Raw genomic sequence first — 20,837 nt, 5'->3', positions numbered from 1 at the left:
TCCTTACATCTCCCAACAAATTCTATAGCACATCAACATGTCTTAATGTGGGTTGATGTAATTGTTCAAATATTAGAACCTGTAGACCTCAGTCAAGTGTATACGTTCTCAAAGTCTCCTATAAATAGAGGCTTTTTCATCACTTGGAATCAATAAATAAATAACCAATTAGAATTTTCTTTCAGTGTTGTTATTAGAAATAGGTTTTATAGTTTATATATGAAATAATTTCTATTGTTTCTTGTTATTTTTCCTTGCAATTTTTAATAATAGTTTAAAATTGTTTGAGTAACGAGAGACCATCTATAGATGGTGTGAATATTCACTTCTATCCTTCCTTGGAAAAACTCTTTTATGGTCTTTCATTAATGATTCTAGACCCTTATTAGATTCTCCCTAGTCTCAAAACAAACCACAAGTTGGTACTTTTGTATGTTTACACTTAGCCCATCCACCCATCCCTTTGCAAAACATTTATTCTTCTCCACTCCTTGTTATTCTCCATTTTTTCTACATCTTTTGCACAAGTTTCATCAATAGAAGCTCCTCATAGTTATCCTAAAAACTATCAAAATATATGGATGAAACAAGTTACATCATCAATTAAAATTGGATTAATTTACTATATTTTTAGGTAAGAAAACTCATTAGCAAATTTGTATGACCTAGAATTGGAATATAGTAAAAGGAATTGTTGAATCAAACTAGTTTTCTTAATCTTTGTAGGCTATGCCAGTTTTTAGCTAGTCATTCAAGGATGATGTTATAATGTGGAGCCTAATGAGACTCACAAGTTAATTTTCCCTATTTTATTTGGTGTGCTTTCCTCTCATATTTTACTATAGAGGTTTGGGGATAGCATCCCCAAGATAGCGTCAAGGGCAAGACTCCCTTGTGGGGTCCTAGGATAGAACCCAAGGTGTGATCCCTATTGTATTACAAGGTGGAATCGAGGGGCAATGCCCCCCCCTGTGAAGTTTTTTGGGGCAACACCCATGAAAGTTGAATGGACTTTATGATTGTAAAAGACATTAGCTGCTATTTTTTCAATTGGATGACTTATTCTAGCCCTAATTTTGTAAATGAAAAAAAGATTGTAACTGCTATTTTTTGGGACAACACCCACAAAAGCTGAATGGAATTTATGATTGTAAAAGGCATTAATTGCTATTTTTTCAATTGGATGACTTATTCTAGCCCTAATTTTGTAAATGACAAAAAGATTGTATAAAATATCTTAGGGCTAGGGATTTCATAATGTGTGATGAGATTATAGCTTCTTGCAGAAGTATTGAAATGTAATAGATTGTGGATTGTAATCACTAGATAATAATAATATTGGATTTGATGTTAGTGAATGGAGCCAGTGGATTGGATGAACCGCATTAAATCTTTTTGTTTTTCATTCTCTTTTGTGTAATTTATTATTTTATGATATTGGTTATATTTGCAAAACAATCATTTATGTCTATGGTTAATCCAAAAAAATTACCTATCTTTGAATCCAAGTGAATTTCCATAAAGATAAGAAGATAGATGCTACCAATTTGGAACCTTGGAGCACAAACTATTTTACTTTAAGGAAATTCAAAATTGTAAATGAGTGATTTTTTTTACATAGATCAACTAAAAATGAAAATAAAAACCAATCACTCTCTACTAAAGAGATACCACTAAACATTCAATAGATAATTTTCAAGTTCATTCCATTCTCTAGGAATATATCTGAAAGTATCAGGATTTAGAGGAGTACAAAAATTAAGAGTTTAGTTGAGTACCAATGCTGATTGCCCACTAACATTCTCAAAATTTATTAAATTTATTTTATAGAGAAATGATTGGAGCATTTGAGAAGAGAAAAGACTATCTAAGGTCTGATATAAGTTTTCTACAAACACCAATAGTGGAGAGGCTTGATAGATTTGATAAAAATCTAGTGAAATAACTTCTCCTTTGTTTAAGAACTAGTGATCTTCATCTACATCTAGCTCTGATACCACTTTGTTAGTAATCTAGTTAAACATGGGAGATACAATAGAGATAGAGAATACACAATAGAACAAAAAATACCCAAGAAAATATTTTACACGGTTGTTCTACGACAAGAAGAAATCAATGAAGAATTGGATTATTATGCTCTTGATGTACAACAATATAAAATTTTGTTTTCAGTATTTTTTGTTCTATTATGTATTCTCTAATTGTTCCTATCTCCCATGATTCACCAGATTAATAATAAGGCTAAAAATGAGGATGAGAGTAACCCTTTTATGCTTTTGTTGGCGTCTACCCTTGGCTATTTGAGGTTGTACAGGGATCATTTTCTACGATCATAGTTTTCTTGGAAGCATTTGGAAGTTGTGTATATTATAAGGTAGAAATTTATAATCTTGTGTGTAACACCTCTCTTTTGTGTACAATGTGGCTTATGAATTTTTTTACCTATACCATTGTGGTTTAGGATCTTTTATGTTAGATCTCTTTTTTAGGAGCTTTTATGTTAGATCGGCAACAAAGAGCATGCAAACATCCACACCTGATGCAACTAGAACCGATAAATCATTGTTTTTCTACATTTTATTCTATTAAATATGATTTATTTTGTACTTTGTTTTTTATTTGATCATAGTATGACATTGATTAAATTATTGTAATGATATGTATAGCTTGTCATTATAATAGAATAGATACCACTACTAGTGATAATTTACAATCCTTTCCTAGAGTAGCTTGTGTTACTTCTACTAGATCATTGGAGGCATCATTGTTGATGGCTGAGAAAGATATGATTCCCTTAAAAATTGTAATTATTTAGAGTGTAATTGTAGTTTACTTATAAATAACTCATTTTTGACTAACGATTCCATGATGATTTTGAAAGAAACGATCTTTTTTATGATTTAATAGTGAAGATATTTGGATGCACATTATGTAAAAGGTAAATACCTTTATATAATTGGTTTCTACATTTTTCCATTCATCCATTTGTTGTAATATATTCAAGGTACATATCTTGAACTAATTTTTTTATGTAACAATTTTTTTTGTTAAAAGGTGGAATAAGCAAGGCCGTGAATTAAAAGATCAACTCATAAACTTGATAGAGGAGCTCTGTGGACATAATACTTTAAATAGAGTCCAAATTATTTAAAAAGCTTCCAAACATCTAAAGACTATGAGAGACCAATATAGAAGGGCACTAAAGTTCAACCCAAAGTACGAGCATCGTCTTATAGTTCTAGAGCTAGAGTGGAATGAAACCATTGAAGATGCAAAAGAGATAATCCTAAGAGATAAAGGAATTAACCCACCACCTAAAAAAATTAGGAATTTGGTAGTATTAATGTAATTATGCACAAATTAGTGATCTTTATATTTATATAATCTAACTATTGGAAATTTGTTTAGCACTCCCCATGGGATTTGTGACAATGGCTTAACTACCTCCTATGTACTATAAGTTGAGGGGTTGTATTGGGCATTGATAGATTAGTATTTTGGTGTAACAACAACCCCACTCTAACAAGTGGTATCAAAGCTTGGTCACATGTTCAAATTCTCAAACCCTCAGATAATGTTGAAGGGGAGATTTTCGGAAAAAAATTCAATGCTCATCTTAGGATTCATGACAAGGGCTTAACCACCTTCTATTTACAATAAATTGAGTGGTTGTATTGGGCATTGATAGATTGGTCTTTTGGTACAATGAAAACATCTAAGACTAACATATTTCTAACATATTCCAAAGTTTGCATATATAGGTTTTAGGACGCATCAAAGGCTACACAAGCTAGGAAAGAGAAGGTTGGTCAACACCATCTTGGCTCTGGTGGATATATGAAAATTCACTCATGACTTGTAAGTAGTAGTAAATGAAATTTCATATCAAATATTTTATATAAAATTAAAAATAAGAAAAAAAATTAATATTGACGATATTATCCAAACATTGCAAGGCATTGAGTCTAATCTAGCACCCAGACAAGAGGACAAAAAAATTGGCTTCAAGAAAAGCTATAAAGTAGTGGTTTCCCACCACTGCACAAATTCTAGTGGCCAAAGAGATGTAGAAGATTTTGGTGCACCCATTCACACACAAGTGAATAGGACTAATGAATAATAATTTAAATTGAGAACCTTAGCAAAAATAATCTATTTAATGTTAATTTTGAACAATGATAACAATGTGCATTACATTTCATTGTAGCCTTCTACTCTAGGCATGAATCCTAAACATAAGGAAGGCCTTGATGTGCATCATAATGATACATGTACATATTTACTTTCTATTGAAAATTAATTATGTAATTATTAATAAAAATTTAACATCTTAAATTACAATTGATGTCCTTTATGTGATAATTTCTGAGTATGTAGAACATCTTGGTGATGGAGTTGAGAGTGGTGTTAGTGTTGAGCATGTTGAGGTTGGGGCTGAAAAAAATTGATAGTACATGATGTGGTACTATTAGGTAAATAAAAATCCATTTTATGTTATTTAGATTAATGAAATACTTACAACATTTTTAAAAATGTTTAGAATTAAATCCATTTATTTCTTATTGTAGGGGTGCATCAACCTTATCCTCAAAAAAATAAGAAGAAGCATCATGTCATAATATTAGAACCATAAGATCTACAAGAGGATGTCGAAGATAGTCATGATATGCCTATTAGCCTTTATCTTCAACAAAATAAATAACAAAAGAAGAAATGAATGTTTCAAAACCTTGTTTGATGATGAATGTGTTGATGATTTTTTGTGAATGTTTCTTTTTAATGAATTTTATGTCATTCTATTGAATATTATTATGTGATTATAATGATTGATGTGTTCATGAATTATTGATGATTTTTTTGTATGTATTAATGAATTATATGTCATGTTAATGAATGTTATGTGATTATAGTGATTCAATGATATATTACTTAAATGAATGAATGAAATATTTACTTAGTTGTTAATGGGGAATTTATAGTGATTATAGAGGTGGGGAGAGGCAAGAAGAGCTTACATCTTCATGCATTTGACCTTGTTAAGTAGTGAATATGAAAGGATTCTCAAAGCCAAGTAAAGCTCAAACTAAACCTATCAAAACTAAACACCAATATATGGTCCCATCATCAAGTGGCTAGAAAACTTCACCATAGTCACTAAAAATTGTCATTTCTTCCATGCTGATGTATACATGTCTAATGGACTCCTTTGGTCATCATCAAACTCCACCTAGCACACTTTTCTCAACTTTATAATGAGGCCCTTTACAACACTGAAAAATTGTCTTATTTTCCCAACATGGTTTCTCTATCCTAAATTGCTTGAAATTGCTCCTTTATTTTCAAATCTAAGAGGAAGTTCAATAAGGTCTAAAAAACTTGGTTTTGATCTAGAATGAATAATCAAAATGACCCCAAACTATCTTTCTCTATCAATTCCTAAATTGGTTGGTTACTTCCTAGTAGCCCTTTCATGCAAGTGTTTTATGGGAAAGAAGGATTTGTTGTTCCTTGAAAAGTAGACTATCTCTCTGCTTGAAGATAATATTCTATTGTGATATTTTACAAATGCAAAGGCATTTTAGGGGAAGGATGGCTTAGTGGATATGGAAAGTGTTTGATCACATGCTATGATTTTCATTAAGTGTGAGGAGAATGGTCTAAGGTAGTTGTGAATGAGGACGTAAGAGATTTTTATTTGGACTCCTATTGAAGGTAAATTTTTTATGTTTTATATAAACTTTCATTCTAATATTTTACTAAAACCTACTCTTTGGCCCTTAAATAGAATTCAATTATACCCAAATTCTTTACCAACTTGAAACTCGAATAAACCTTCACTAAATCATCATAATACATTCTAAGTAAAATCAAATGGATCAAACTCATTTGCTGATTACAAAATCTTTATGAACAAGCTCCCAATGGAGGCTTCATCATTTCCATCACACAAACCCAAAGGGATATTTGGATCTCTAATTCACTATGCCCTCCATGAATGTAATCAAAATACCCAATCCCACAGACAATTAAACTCACTTCACTTCCACTCATGAAGCACCCAATGGAATTAAATCTTTCAAAGAAGTTGTCAACTCCTATTCCACTCACTGATCATATTAATAATAAGGCCTGTTAGGAAGTTCATGACATTTTTTCTCTACCTTCCTAATGCTCAACCCTTGAATCAAGTTGACAACTCTCAATATGGATTCAGACTTTAGATCCCTACGCCCTTTCAAACATGATAGGTAAATGCACAAACCTTGTTGGAACCAAAGGCTCTTTCTTTTAATAATTTGATTTGACTGTCATACTGTGACTATGGCATAATAATGACACATGAAAGGATCCAAAACTTCCCAATGCTCACTACAAACCAAATAAATAACCTCAATGGACTTCAAGCTCAATCACTATATTTTGTTCCCAACCATACATATCTGACATTTAATGAATCAATATATTACTATGACTATCATTTTCATGGTCAAGATAGTTACATAATAATGTCTTTTCTATATAAGGACTCAAAATAACTTAAAATCCATTTCCATCCAATGTGAGGGTTCATCTCATTAAAATTCATGGAATAATAGGATCTACCCAATCATAATGGTGACTTATAAAACTCAACAAAAATAGTCACACTTCACAAAACACTTGGACATATTAGGGGAAATGACATCCTCAAAGTACTTGAGATCCTTGTCATGCTACTTAAATTGATCCTTTATATTTTCCACAACCTTATTTGGATCCTTTAAATATTTGGAGACATCAATGATATTTGGTCTCAACCACTTCCATATTGCAGAATAGATACATGCCATTCTTCAACATTTCTTTTGGTATCAACTATTGCTTATCATTAAATGTTTTCTCCTATAAATGTTTTTTTTCCTAATGTTCATCCTTGAGATTAGATTCTTTGACATATTATTAATTTTCATCAGTTTTGAGTAGACCATATGATACTCCTATTTTTTTAAACAAAATTCTTTATTTATTCATTGCTAATTAGGCACTCTTGAATGTTAGCATCCCTCTTTTAACCATCTTTCTATTTTTCTTTATCGATGCACTCTTTCTCCTATCTAGTCTTTCCTATTTGACTAACTCAGGCCAACTACTTTCTTATGTTGGTTTTTCTGTAGGTATCTAAATACTTGGGTCATTATTAGAGCTTCTAATGGGAAGGTATTTTTTTATCCAATTAGATCTCTTAAATAAATTTTGTTTTAATTTTGAGGTTCGTGATGATGAGAAGCTTAACTAACAAACTCCTATTCCATATTTATGACCCAAATTTGAGTATTGCAAACCAAAACTAGGATGCTCCTACACCATTCTCCCTAACAAAGAAAGCAAGTGTCATGGGATGGCATGGATAAGTAGTTGAGGATTGATCCTCTCTTCTTGAAGTTAATTTCAAGGCCCTTTATACATTGTTAAATCCACCACATTGAATGTAACCAAAATCAGTGATGACTTTATGCAGATAGCTTGTTGAGAATCGTGCAATTAATACTGATAATTTATTTGTCTTATATTTATATTTCATAGTTGTTTAAAGTAACTGAAGCAACTCTTAAACTCTTCATTGGATTTTCATTAGAGACTTTATTTTCTATAAGTGAGTTGATACTGTTAGTGAATATATTGAAGAGAAATTGGTAATTAATATGTTGGATATCTTTTATTGTTTATGTTTCAAAGAAAAACATGGTGCATTTTTTCATCTCTACCTATTGTTTATGCATATGAAAACTATTGCATGTGCATTCTCAATTCACAGTGGTTGAATCTTATTTTGGATGGGAGGAAGAGAAACTAAAGACATATGGATGCTTAAGTGGCTACAAAAAATGATTCTTCACTATTTACATTGTAGTTATATCACTAAGTTCCTTATTTTTCTTATTGCTACACTCTACATTTTAATGTTATTAAAAGTAATGTTTTTTTCCTTTGTTGAAATGTGTCATGCCTTCATTCACTAAAATTGATCTTTGCTAATTGTAACCAAATATGTAACATGCTTATTAAGGAGATTGCTAAAATTAGATTGATACAAGTATGATCAATGTGTTTCAATCATGGGTTTGTCATAGATGTCAAACCTACTTTTTTTTTTGGTAAGATAATTTCTTATATGATTTAAGTACTATCACCTATTTGATTAATGAAGAGGATTTGATCAAAATATGTAAAAATAGAACCTAGAGAAAAGGTTGAGTTATGATATAAAAAGGAGCACAAGAATTAGCTAAGATAGTGGTAACATAATGCATTGATAATCTACTTAAGGTTACAAAGGTCAGTTACAGTAAGCATGTTTAGGAGAACAAGTTAAAAAAAGTTTGTCTACCAAGCTTGACTGAATGGATAGTAGGTACTGAGAAAAGTTAGTGCAAGCCAAGCAGACAATCAATTGGAGCCAAGTAAAAGTCTATTTTAGTGTATTCCAAGCGAAATAGTGAATGCCGAGTAAAGTTTAGTTGATATCGAGCACTACTAAACTTTAGTTCATGCTGAGTGATTTTACAAAGGATGTCGAGAAATGCAGTATGTGCTGACCATTAGAAGAATGTTAATGCCAAGTGCCAACATTATTAGAAACATTTTGAATTTGATGTATTTGAGCCAAAAAGTTTATTTTCTTGGATTGTGTGAACTAGGGGGAAGATAAGGTTGATGAGCTAGTGGCACAAAATTCATGGTAAACTATTTTGAGGTGAATTCAAAGAGAATTGAAGGAAATTTCTATAAATGATATGGAATGAGGGGTATATTCATTGAATCCTACCTAATCTATTCTAACCCTAAGTTGGTGATGGAGAATGAATGGCAAAAGATCTTAATTCTCTATTTATAGGGATGCTTAGTCAAAAGAAATGGTTTTCATGTGCAAGAACCTAAAGAAGACAAGGAGTCAAGGGTATTACTTCATTCAATGACCTAATTAACAGTCTTCCTTGGCATGTTAATAAAGAATGCTTAAGGGTATGGATATTTGAAGGGTGAACAAGCTATTAGAGCTGAAATGTGTGAAAGACAATTAGAATGGAGGACTAAAATAGAGATCTATAATCTACAAATGGAGTTGTAAATTTTTATCTGATCAAGCCTTACTATTACCCTCTAATAATTGTTTACGTTTAGGGTAAATCCTTTGGATTAAGGTTGACCTAACAGTCATTTGTAAATCCTTTAGGCCCTGTTTGGTTGCTGGCATAGGAATAGAAAATTAGAATAGAAAAATGGAATGGGAATGGAAATGAGGAATGCGAATAGAAATAGGCAATTCCAATCATGTTTGGTGCACTTGGAATTCATTTAGGAATATGTTAATCTATTGTTTGGTTGTACAAAAATAGAATAGAAATAAGGTTAAGTTTTGTATTTTTAAAAACATTTTTCCTAAAAAAAAAATTAATTTATTATTTTTTTAGTTAATTTATTTTCATTTTCATTTGTTTAAACAAATAGATATAATTTTAAAAAATGTTATTTAAAAAAAATTTAACAAAAAAAATTCAAAAAGTAAAAGTAAAAAAAAAAATTCAAAAAAAAAAAATTTCAAAAAAAAAAAAATAAATAAATAAATTTTTTTAATGGAAAATCGGAATGGGAATGGAAATGGCCTATTCCAATAACATGTACTTTTTGGCATAGACATATGCTCATTTTAGGGGAAAAATTGGAATATGTCTTCCTATTCCCAATTCGGATTGAGCTTACCAAACAGCGAATATAAAACATATTCTAATTTCTTTTTCCTATTCCACTCATATTCCAGCAACCAAACGGGGCCTTAATGAAGTGAAATTCCAAGTAAATGGCCTAAAGTCCTCTAACATGGCTCACTTCTAATAGGGTGATTGAAATCCTTTAACAAGGTCACATTTAACTGTGTGTATTGTAACCTTTAATAAGGTTGACCTTTCATAGGGCATCACTTAAGAAAACTCAAAAAGAGTAGCATGTTACTGGAGTTTTTTTCCAAATTGGGCTTTCACATAAATCATTGTGTCAAGTGTGTTGCTAAATCTATTATGTTTCATGTTTACATTTCTACAAATTGAGTTAATAGTAACCTACAAGTTTTATGTGATTGCATAATCTTATGGATGCATGCATAATGATAAATGTTTTATGGGTTCACTAAGTTGTGAAAATTTTTATTTATATATTTGGACCTTAGTTAATCTAAAGAATTCCAACAATGTTGATCTTTGTATTCTTAAAGTTGTTCTTATAACACTATAGATCCTAATATGCATATAACACAGTCACCAATAAAAAAAAATGGAACATATTTTCAAACTTTTTAACATCTTTTATAATGCTAATTGATCATGATTTCATTTTTTTTTTTTGAAGTGTACTGAACAACATAACTGAATGAGAAATTGAGGTTGTAGGGTAAAGAAAGAATCTCTCAAATTTGAGGGTAATTCCAAGTAAGCACTAAATCTATTTATGGTTTGAATCTAGAAGTAAAGTATAAATGACAATGTTTTTTAAAGATTCCTTCATGATGTTATTTTGTTACATGTTTGGTGCTAAATGAGGGATGTCAATATATGGTCTTCTTCTTCTTATTCCAATTGGATAGAGTGTTATTAAGGTTTCTCTAATTGTAGTAATCTATAAACGATAATATTGTGATATAAAAAGATCTTGTTGAGCCCTCCTTGAAAAGAGTTTGAATCCCATCTTATATCTTGCAATGATATGAAGAGATGTACCCCTCCAAGAATAGATTGGTTGGTTATAAGTGGGCACAACACACAATGTTTCAATAAGGAAAAGTTCTCAACTATTTGTAAGATATAACTTCTCACATCGTCTACCCTTACCAATGTGGTGCAGGAGCACCATAGGGTCTTATTTAGATTCTAGTTCAGTTTGGCTTGTAGGTGGTTCTAGCCAACCACTAACATAATAAGGACTATTGATAAGGTCCTAAGTGAGGTGTGATGTGTATTTGTAGATAGGTGTTCTTAGAGTCATCCTTGTGGTCTATTTACAACAAGTCCAATGCTAAGTCTTGGAAAAGTCAATATCAGTCAAAGGTTGACCAAGTATCCAAAATGGAGTGGAAATTATACATTTGATGTTTTTAAGTTTTTTATGACCATATGATGTGATTTTTTTTGAATTGTGCATGGGAGGATATTAGAAATGTAAAATTGCAAAAAGATGTAAAGTTGCTCATGACAACATTTCCTAAGATCTAGAAAATATCTCTAAAGGAGTTTTAACCCTAGCCCTAGGGTCTAAATATGAGGGGTTGACATATTTAAGGTTAGATAAATATTAATCTAGGAGTTATTTTTTGGATTTCTATGCTTTGCGTTAGAATAGACACTAAATTTTGTATGATAGAGAGACTTTTAATTTCATCCACACTCTAAATGGATTGAATGGATTAATGTGAGGCATTAAGGTGTTGATTCTTGTTATGTAATTAATTTTTATGGAGTTAATTTGAAGATTTTTAATCGGTCTTTTTCATTTTACAAAATATTTAATTTCCTCTTATTCACCGTCTTGAATAGTGCTAGTTATCTAAATATAAGCCCTACTATAATTCCCATGGTTGAAATTCAATGGGCACTTGGAATCAAGTAAGGGACATTGTAAAGAGTGAAACTATGTGTTTTGAGGTTCTTGTTTATATGGGATCTATTTCTTCCATCAAGCCCTAGGTGAGTGCAGAGGAATGTTGGCTAGGAGTTTGCATAGAATAGTAACAAGAAAGCTTGCAAGATTGATTGGTTTGTGCAACACAATGGTTGGATTAAGTAAAGGCACGTGTCCCTGATAAGTTACTAAAAGGAGAGGAGTAGTGAAGTTGACTAAAGTACCTAATGGAAGACAATAACCTAGACTGGTTCACATGCTCTAAAAACACCAAAGAACATAGGGATCTGGTGACAAACCTATGTACGAACACCTTGGAGATCTAAAACCTAGGAAATTTTGAAGCCTATGAAGTCCTTAGAAATAGTCCCTGAATGGGTTGGGGTTTTTTTTTGGAGAAGTTAGGAGTTATTCCAAGAACACTAATTTTAGGCAGCATAATTGGGCTAAAACGGAGACAAAGCCTAAAACTTGAAAAGTAAGAACTTGATGGAAAATAAAAAGAAGAATCTATAAAAGTGGATCAAAATAGATTTAAACTAAACATGGGATAGCTAAGACACCTATTTCTAGCCCCAAGATCAGTTTGGGAGCATAGTGGTTAAGTTGAGTCCATGAGTGCATAGTTGGATTGAGGAACATAGTTGAGTGTTTCAAGTTTGTGGTGAGTTCTATAAGGAGAAAGGGGATCCTATAAGTGATATCCATTTAGGGGATACTGGAATACCCCAATAAGACTAAATAATAGGTCTTAGGAAGAGAAAGAGTGTTCTTGAGAATTAGTCCTTCCCACCACAATGTCATTGTTCAAAACTCAACTTCTTAAACCCCAAAAAATAGGATTCTTATAATTTATTTATTTTAAACTAGGGTTGTCATCAAAGTTTCAATGACCATTAGTCGATCTATCAATGATCATTATTGTTGATGAGAAGAAAAATGTTGTCAGAATCTCATAAGATTCTGATGATATTTTGTCAATGTTTTGATGACACCTATCATCAATGGCTTTACAAGCTTGTCAATACCAATCTTCTAATCATCAAAGTTTTGATGTTTCCTAGTAATGGTCTGATGGCACTGCATGAAAAAGATTGGGATCATATTTTATGCAATTGTCCATTGATATATAGACAGCCCTGGATTCCATCAGAATTTCAACAAATTTTTTTGACCATTTTCCATTGAAATATCAACCAACCCTCATCAAAAAATATGTGAAAATTTACTAGTGCCATAATACTAATTAATAAAATAATTTATTATTATATGCACAAAGTTTAACTTATTTAAACTAGAGATAATAATTGACTTAATAATTAAATCAATATGATTTAATTAACAAGAAAATACTTTATTACTCTAATAGTTATCTAATCCTCTCCTTTTCACCCATTATATTTGGTGTTGATAAAAAATCTATGACGTGTTTTTCAATTTATGGTTGGACATAGTTTTTGCATGGGGACCATTCCCTTTTGCAAAATGCACCTTTGGAAAATGATGTAGAATTTTTTATAGTCAAAGAATTGAGGTTGATAAGGGGAATTTTCTCTTTAGGATCTCTGATGGGATAGAGTTGTTGAAACAAAGCCCTAATATTTTTTTTTATCTTTGTTTCAAACTAAGGAGGCTTGTTACTATTTGTGAAGATTCAAAGTGGAGAACAATTGTGGTGTTAGTGTTTCTCAATGAGAGGCATATGTTTCTTCACATCCAAATTTGGGATGGGTGCCTCTAGTTTGGGGTTGTATTTTGAGGGATTACAAATTTCTTTTATTTTTAAAAAACTTGTGGTGATAGGGTTAATGGCTCTCAACACTGAATCATTAAATACTTTTAATATTTCTTGTTCTCTTATGGTTGTTCTATTTACGGGCTTGTATCTTGCTTTGCAAGGCATCATGTCTTTAGTTTTTCGGTGAGTTTTTTTTTTTTTCTCCTCCCCTAGTATTAGTAAGGAATTTTTTATCAATTGTAAAGGATACTTATAGAGTGTAGTTGTGATTGATTAGAAGACAAAGTGGATTTTCTAGGCTTTGAAGGATTAGGATCCATAGGAAAATCATTGAAGGTTAGAGTTCTTTCTTTAAACTCTACAAGATTTTGGGTTCCTTTCAAAAAATTTATGGAATGAACTTTGGAGGCTTTTCTCCTTAGATAATTTTATTTGTTTGATGTGTTTTTGTACTAGGGATATTCTAACTATAAAAGGTTTTAGAAGATTCTACTCCCTTTATTTTTTATGAAAAATAACCTCTATTTTTTTGTAGCCTTAGATGCACCATTGTTTGCAAATTTGAGTCACAAATGATCTTGGTGTGTCCGAGATCACAAGAAGCATATAAAATAGCAAGACCCTCCATAAAATTATTAGTAAGATGAATTAAATAAATTTTTGGTGTAAATAAGTATTTACTATTTACACTTAAGCTTACTTAGGTTAATGCATATTTATTATTATTTATTTATTAGCCACCTAGGACTATGTGTACTCTTGTGAGTTGTCATGTTGACAACATAGGAGTCCGCACCTCTTTTATGTACATGGTTCCTACAACACAAGAGTTAGTACACTAATTAAGAACATGGTGTCTAGAACCTTGTCATTTTTATCCACTCATCTAGAATGATGCATAAGGCATGTGCTTAGTTGTCATGATGCTTATCTTATCTCATAATTTTTTTTAGAGACATTCTAGGTGCTTTTGAGAGGCCTTTATAGACAAGCACTCCTAGTGTGTACATTCATCATATACTAAACAAATCAATGTATTAGGATATACTTTGATTAATTGATCATATCTATTTTTGGTCTACAATTGTACTTGTGTTTGAGTTCTTAGTTTTTGGGTGAATATTTCCCTAGGAAAATTCTTACATGGTATTAGAGCTATACCAAATTCTTACATGGTATCATAGCTCTTGGAGATTTTCTCTTCACATAGCCATTTGAGACCTTCAACACCTTGACCTAAATCTAGAGTATCACATAATTTGGGAGTGTCTAGAACTAGATCTACCCTTGCCATTGCATCTAAAATGTTGATTCAGTGAAAATCGGCTATAAAGTTGCCTACCCTAAGCCAAAGCCAATTGTGAGGCAATTTTATTTTTTGCAAATTAGCACCCGAAGGACCAATTTGAAAAATTGGTATGATCATTTCAGATTTGTATATTTAATTTTTAGATTTGCATTTTTTTCATTTGCATCTCTACTATTTTTTTTGGATCTACATTTTTTTGAATTTTTTTTGGTAATCGGGCCATAAGAGAGAACTTTTGCAAGTGAAGATTGAAGATTTTTGGTGCAACTTAGATATTTGCGTCAGATTCAGAAGGTCTAAAAATGCCCAAATTAGATTTTGTTTCAGCCAAATCAAACATTTGAGGCAAAATCTAAAGCCATTTGATTTTTCGAGGTGCGGCGGTGATTCAGAAAAAATAATAGCAACAACAATTTTCAAATAGCAATATCTCCTTCATAAGAACTCCTTTTAGTGAGTAATTTTTTAATTTTGGGGTAGGATTTCATGATCGCAAGTGGTTTGAGATCTCTGCTGTTGAATTTTTCTACAACTCCCAAATCTCAATTTTGACCACTTAAAATTCTTAGTATGGGCTCATCTAGACTCCAAATTAGGTTCCAATTTTTTTAAAGTGCATATTTTTTTGTCTACTTTCTAGATCTACAATCATATTATAGGTTCTATGGATGGAAATACTACTTCCAAAAATAAGCCCTAAATTGGCAAGTGGCTACCAAGTGCCTAAATCATACATTGGGTGGGTTTTTGATTCTTTGGAGATAGATTTATTGATCTTATGAAGTTTTTTTTCACATGTTAGCATGGAGTTAGACCCAGGTTGACAAAAAAGAAACTATCACAAATAGAGTGATACACTCCTTGATCATCTAAGGAGAGAGCATAAGGAAGTATTTCCTTAGTTATGTTCTAATGAATTGATCACTGACATTGAAGAACAACCATCTATTAACAAACTTTTGAAATTCATTTATTATAGTCTCTCTTCTTCTAATTTTTATAAGGTGGTTGCCAAGTTATGGTATCCATATGATCTTTGGATCTATCTTTGGGAGTTGTATGGAGACCTACACATTCCTCCATTCTCAAAAGATCTTATACCTCTACTTGTAGCTGACTCCTTTTCAAATGAGATTACACCTATAGATACTCCTATTGCTCCTACTAATCCTATTCAAGACATAGATGCTTCAGATTCAGTGCAGTAGGACCCTTTATATCTTCTAAGTCGACCTTTATGCAATGACTTCCTTCCTATCCTTGTAGGCATGTTCACGGAGTCTCACATTGAAGAGGTGGGAGACACTATTGATGATATTCATCTTCTCTTTGAGGTGAATACTTCATCCTTTACCACAGTGATAGATTCATGTACTTTAGCACAATAGGGTACACTTTTTCTTCTAGCCTAAGGTGATGACTTCTTGACTAACATTTTAGGTGTGTTCATAGAGTCACACATAGCCAATTTTCAAGACATCTTTGATGATATACCACATCTCTTTGCTAAGGATGATCCTTCTATAGTTGTTACAAGGGCCCACTCTAACTCTCATGTCCATTCTCTACATGATTAGTCTTTTTAGGCTGATGTGATTGTGGATACTAATGTACAATATCTACATGAGGTCTCTTTGTCATTTGAGAAGACTGTTGGTTTTTTGAAATAAGTTCTACATCACTCATTGTTCCATCTACACTTCGTCTCAACAGTTTTGGACAAAGCCATCATCAGCATCGAAACAGGGACACTTGAAATGGTTTTAGAGACACCATTCATCTTAGAGATTCCTTCTCCATATAGGGGCTGCATCTCCTTTGTACCCTTGCATTTGTTTCTTCCAAAGTGAAGGAACATCATTCAAAGGTCATTGATCAACTTCTAAGTCAGAGCATTTCTCACTAATCAACACACTACCTGGGGGGGGGGACTACCTCGTCTCCTTCTCTTTTTTTGGGGGGACTTCTTTCTCTTATGGGGTTTTGTCCTTTTCAATTTTTCTCTTGTATATATTGGATGTATGTCATAATGTGGGGTCTTAATTACTCCATCCATCCATGCATCTCTATTCATCTCTCTTTTTGAGGGAGATTTTTTCCCATGAGGTCTTTGCTTTATGAGAGATTGCATCTTCATTATGTACATGGGTACCTAACATGGCCTAGTAGCTGGGACCCATTGTGCATTTCATCTTAGTTTTTGTAAGCTTAATGGCATTCCCCTAAGTCGCACATAAGGGGGGCTATTGGTGTAAATAAGTATTTACTATTTATACTTACTTAAGTTTACTTAGGTTAATACATATTTTTTATTATCTATTTATTAGCTACCTAGGACTATGCATACTCTTGTGAGTTGTCATGTTGACAACATAGGAGTCTACACCTTTTTTATGCACATGGTGTTTACAACCTTGTCATTCTTATCCACTCATCTAGAATGATGGGTAAGGCATGTGCTTATTTTTCATGATGCTTATATTATCTCCTAGTTCTTTCTAGAGACATTCGAGATGCTTCCTGAGAGGCCTTTATATACAAACACTGCTAGTGTGTACATTCATCATATACTGAATAGAACAATATATTAGGACATACTCTAATTAATTGATCATATCCATTTTTAGTCTACAGTTGTGGTTGTGTTTGAATTCTTAGTTCCTGGGTGAATATTTCCCTAAGACAAATTCTTACATGGTATCAGAGCTATACCAAATTCTTACATAAATAATGTTAAGTGCCTCATTTCTTTTTGAAATTATCTTTGTTTAAGATGAAATTTTTTAATTCCTTTTTACATTTTTGTTTTGATTTTAATAAAATTCATTCAAACTTATGAGATTACTAAAATAGGGAGAAAAATATGAGCAAAAGAAAAACATCTTGTTATAAGAAGAATTGTGTTATTTCATATGATAAGGTGATTGTTTCTATTATAAATTCTTCCACCTTTATAATCTAGCTAGTTTGTATATGAACAAAAACTATATTTTATTTATTTTTCTTTTGAAAGACTTTATCAGTAAATTAATAGATGAATGATATTTTTTCCTATATTCTAAAAATAATCTTGATCAATGACACTTATTTGAAAAGCACATGAAAAAATCACTGAACATAATTTATCATTTAAAATAAAATTTTGAAACTTTTTTCTAAAATAGGATACTTTAAAACAAGAATTCTACACTATAATAGTTACACATTAACATTAACAGAAACTTAATATATTAACATTATCATCTCCTAAAAATATCTTTCATACTATTTCATGTTTTAAAAAAAACTCAATTTTCTTTTTTTCTTTTTTCTTTTTTTGATGAATAGGCAAGAGCAGAAATAGAAGAGGCTAGCACGCTCTTAGATTCCTAATCTATATTTTTCCCATTTTCCAAAACAAAAAATTGTATTTAGAAAACTGTATATAAAACTTATTTTCTCTGTTATAAATAGAAGTTAGAAATAGTTAACCCTTCCAGCACATTTTTTTTTGATGAATAAACAATTTTATTTTTCCTTCCATAATAATAATAATAAAATTAAAATAATAATCAAACCCAGAGTGCATAAAGAACTAGAAGAAGCGGATTCAAATTTTATTTTCTTTCTCTACTCCAAATCACCTCTACCAGTGCTGCAAATAGTCGGTAATAAACTTTGTGGTTCCCGGTATACTTTTAAGATCAATGAGTTATGTATTTAGAATACAAGAGCAATGCTTGTTTTTTGGACATAGATAGGAAAACCATACTTATAAGTTGTGCTCAGAATTCTGTCCAAGTCTGCAATTGTCAATCTGGCATGAAGGTCGATAGATCTTTATAATGAAAAATCAAATCGCATAATTTGCAAATACACCTCTAAATCTTCAATGCCTAAACCGACTGTTAAGAACAGACTGATTGAAGATTGATAACAACAATAATTTCATGGAAATCCTAATTAAATGTATGAGACATCGGTACATTGAGAGATGTTCAATATCGTACTTAAAATCCATTGGTAGTTAAATAAAGTCATATGCCGATTGTGGGTCTTCTGGATCTCATCTCTTCTCATTACATTCCTTGCAATGTCTGTCTAAGAATTCAAGAACTTCTCGACTGGAGGACATATATAGCAGAATCACACTAGATTAAATGGCAACGTAACTGTACTTATTACAATTTACTAAAATTTCCAAAAATAAGCCTTCACAGCCACAAAATCAATTCGGAGTATTTTAACCATAATAGTTGTCCTGGGGCTTGGCGAGTTTGTCTTTGCCATTTCCTCCTGGTAAGAAAATTGACTACTTTCCTAACGGGTAACTCTCGCATTGTCTCCTTCCGTCTTGCCTTCGTGGCTCTTCATCAAAGTAGCCAACTGTTTCTCTCTTTCATTTATAATTGGCAGTTCTTCCATATTCTGATATCCAAAAGCTATTACATACCCAGTCAAAGCTTTAGATTGGCAGAAAAATATTTAGCATGCCCATCAAGTTCAAAAATATGAAATGCATCTATGTATAGATGGAAATCTGTTGTTCATTATAGATGGAAGCGTTCTTCATATTGACCTCTTAGAAGCAGAGAGGTGGAATGTCTAGAGCTTTCTCAGATTTTGGCCTCTAGGTGGTGTTGCTCTCTGCTAGGACCAGATATTTTCACTTGGGGAGGTACCTTGTCTGGTAAATATTCTGTCTCTGCTGGGTATCAAGAGATAACAAGACAACTGTTAGGGGATGCTGAGGTCCCTTGGTGGAAAGAAGTTTGGAGTAAATTTTCTTGGTCCAAGTGCAATTTTTTCATGTGGTTAGTGGCTCACAACAGCTGTCTTATGTGGGATAATCTTTGTAAACATGGATTTCAGGGCCCCTCATTTTGTGTTTTATGTGGTAATGTGGAGGAGTCTGTCTCCTATCTGTTCTTCCATTACTCCTTTTCTACTCAGTTATGGCACCTTTGGTGGAGTGCTTCCGGTTGAAAAGTAAAATGACAAAGAAACCATATAACATCAAATTTTCCCCAAGATTTCCTCTACTACCCAAGTTTGAAGATTCAATTTAGGCACATTGTGGATATTGTAATGATATCCACAAAATCTTCTAAAAGAGATTTTCCCAACCAAGTTTCTCAATTATTAATAATAGAGTTAGAAACAAGGATATCTAACACATCGGTAGGAGGAACCTCTCCTTAACATCCTTATCACACCGAGTACCATAAGATTTCTTAGATAGCTTAGGGATGGAATAGCAACAGTGTGGACAAGAAACTTGTTAAATGTGCAGATTCAATTTCATAAACATTTTGAGGAAAATAAAATACAAGTACAAAAGGTATTTATTGTACTTCACCACAATTCGTGGCACTATGTCCAAAGCGGGAAACTACTATATTAAACAATATTTAATACAACACATGATTACACACAATCATTTATACAACTTACTCTTTGAATATAAGGGAACTTGAGTTGAATCAAAATATCATATGACCATTAGACTTTATATCCCAACATCTACCACATGAAGTCCAACAAACACAACTTGTGACAGCCCATGCTTCCTATTCCTAAATTCAGAAAACAATGAGACCTTGATAAGACCTCAACTTTGTCAGACTCTGTTCTAGCACACTCTTAACGGGTCCTCTCCAAATCAGATCGATAAATGTAGTCCAATTAGCCTATTATCAGAAATGTTATCATACTATCATCAGTGAAGTGGGAGTTGAGGGCAGTGGCATTATTAGATAAAGAGATGGCATGGATAAGTTCATTAGCCTTAGCATGGTGGAGATAATAACAAAGAGCATATGCCAACATGACATATAGGAATGTAGCAATAGGAAAGCATTGACAGATACATCTTTGAGGAAGGATTTGAGGAGAAAGAGAACCATTGACAGTTAATCTAACATTAGCATCAAAGAAAAGTATTTTGATATGAGTGGAGGATTTTAGGACCAAATCCCAGCCATTGCATCATGTTGAGGATGAAAGGCCAATGAATATGATCATATGCTTTGTCAAATTCCAACAGAATAATAGGTGCAGCTTGAGCAGTTTGTTGGGATGACTCAATAGTTTTCCAGGTTGGCACAAGATTGTCACAGATAAACTTTCCACCTAAAAATCATGTTTTCTCTGGTGGAACTA

Source organism: Cupressus sempervirens, chromosome 3, assembly GCF_028749045.1.
Source record: "Cupressus sempervirens isolate cs-2001-9-10 chromosome 3, ASM2874904v1, whole genome shotgun sequence".
Lineage (NCBI taxonomy): Eukaryota > Viridiplantae > Streptophyta > Pinopsida > Cupressales > Cupressaceae > Cupressus > Cupressus sempervirens.
This window is presented reverse-complemented; position numbering follows the sequence as displayed.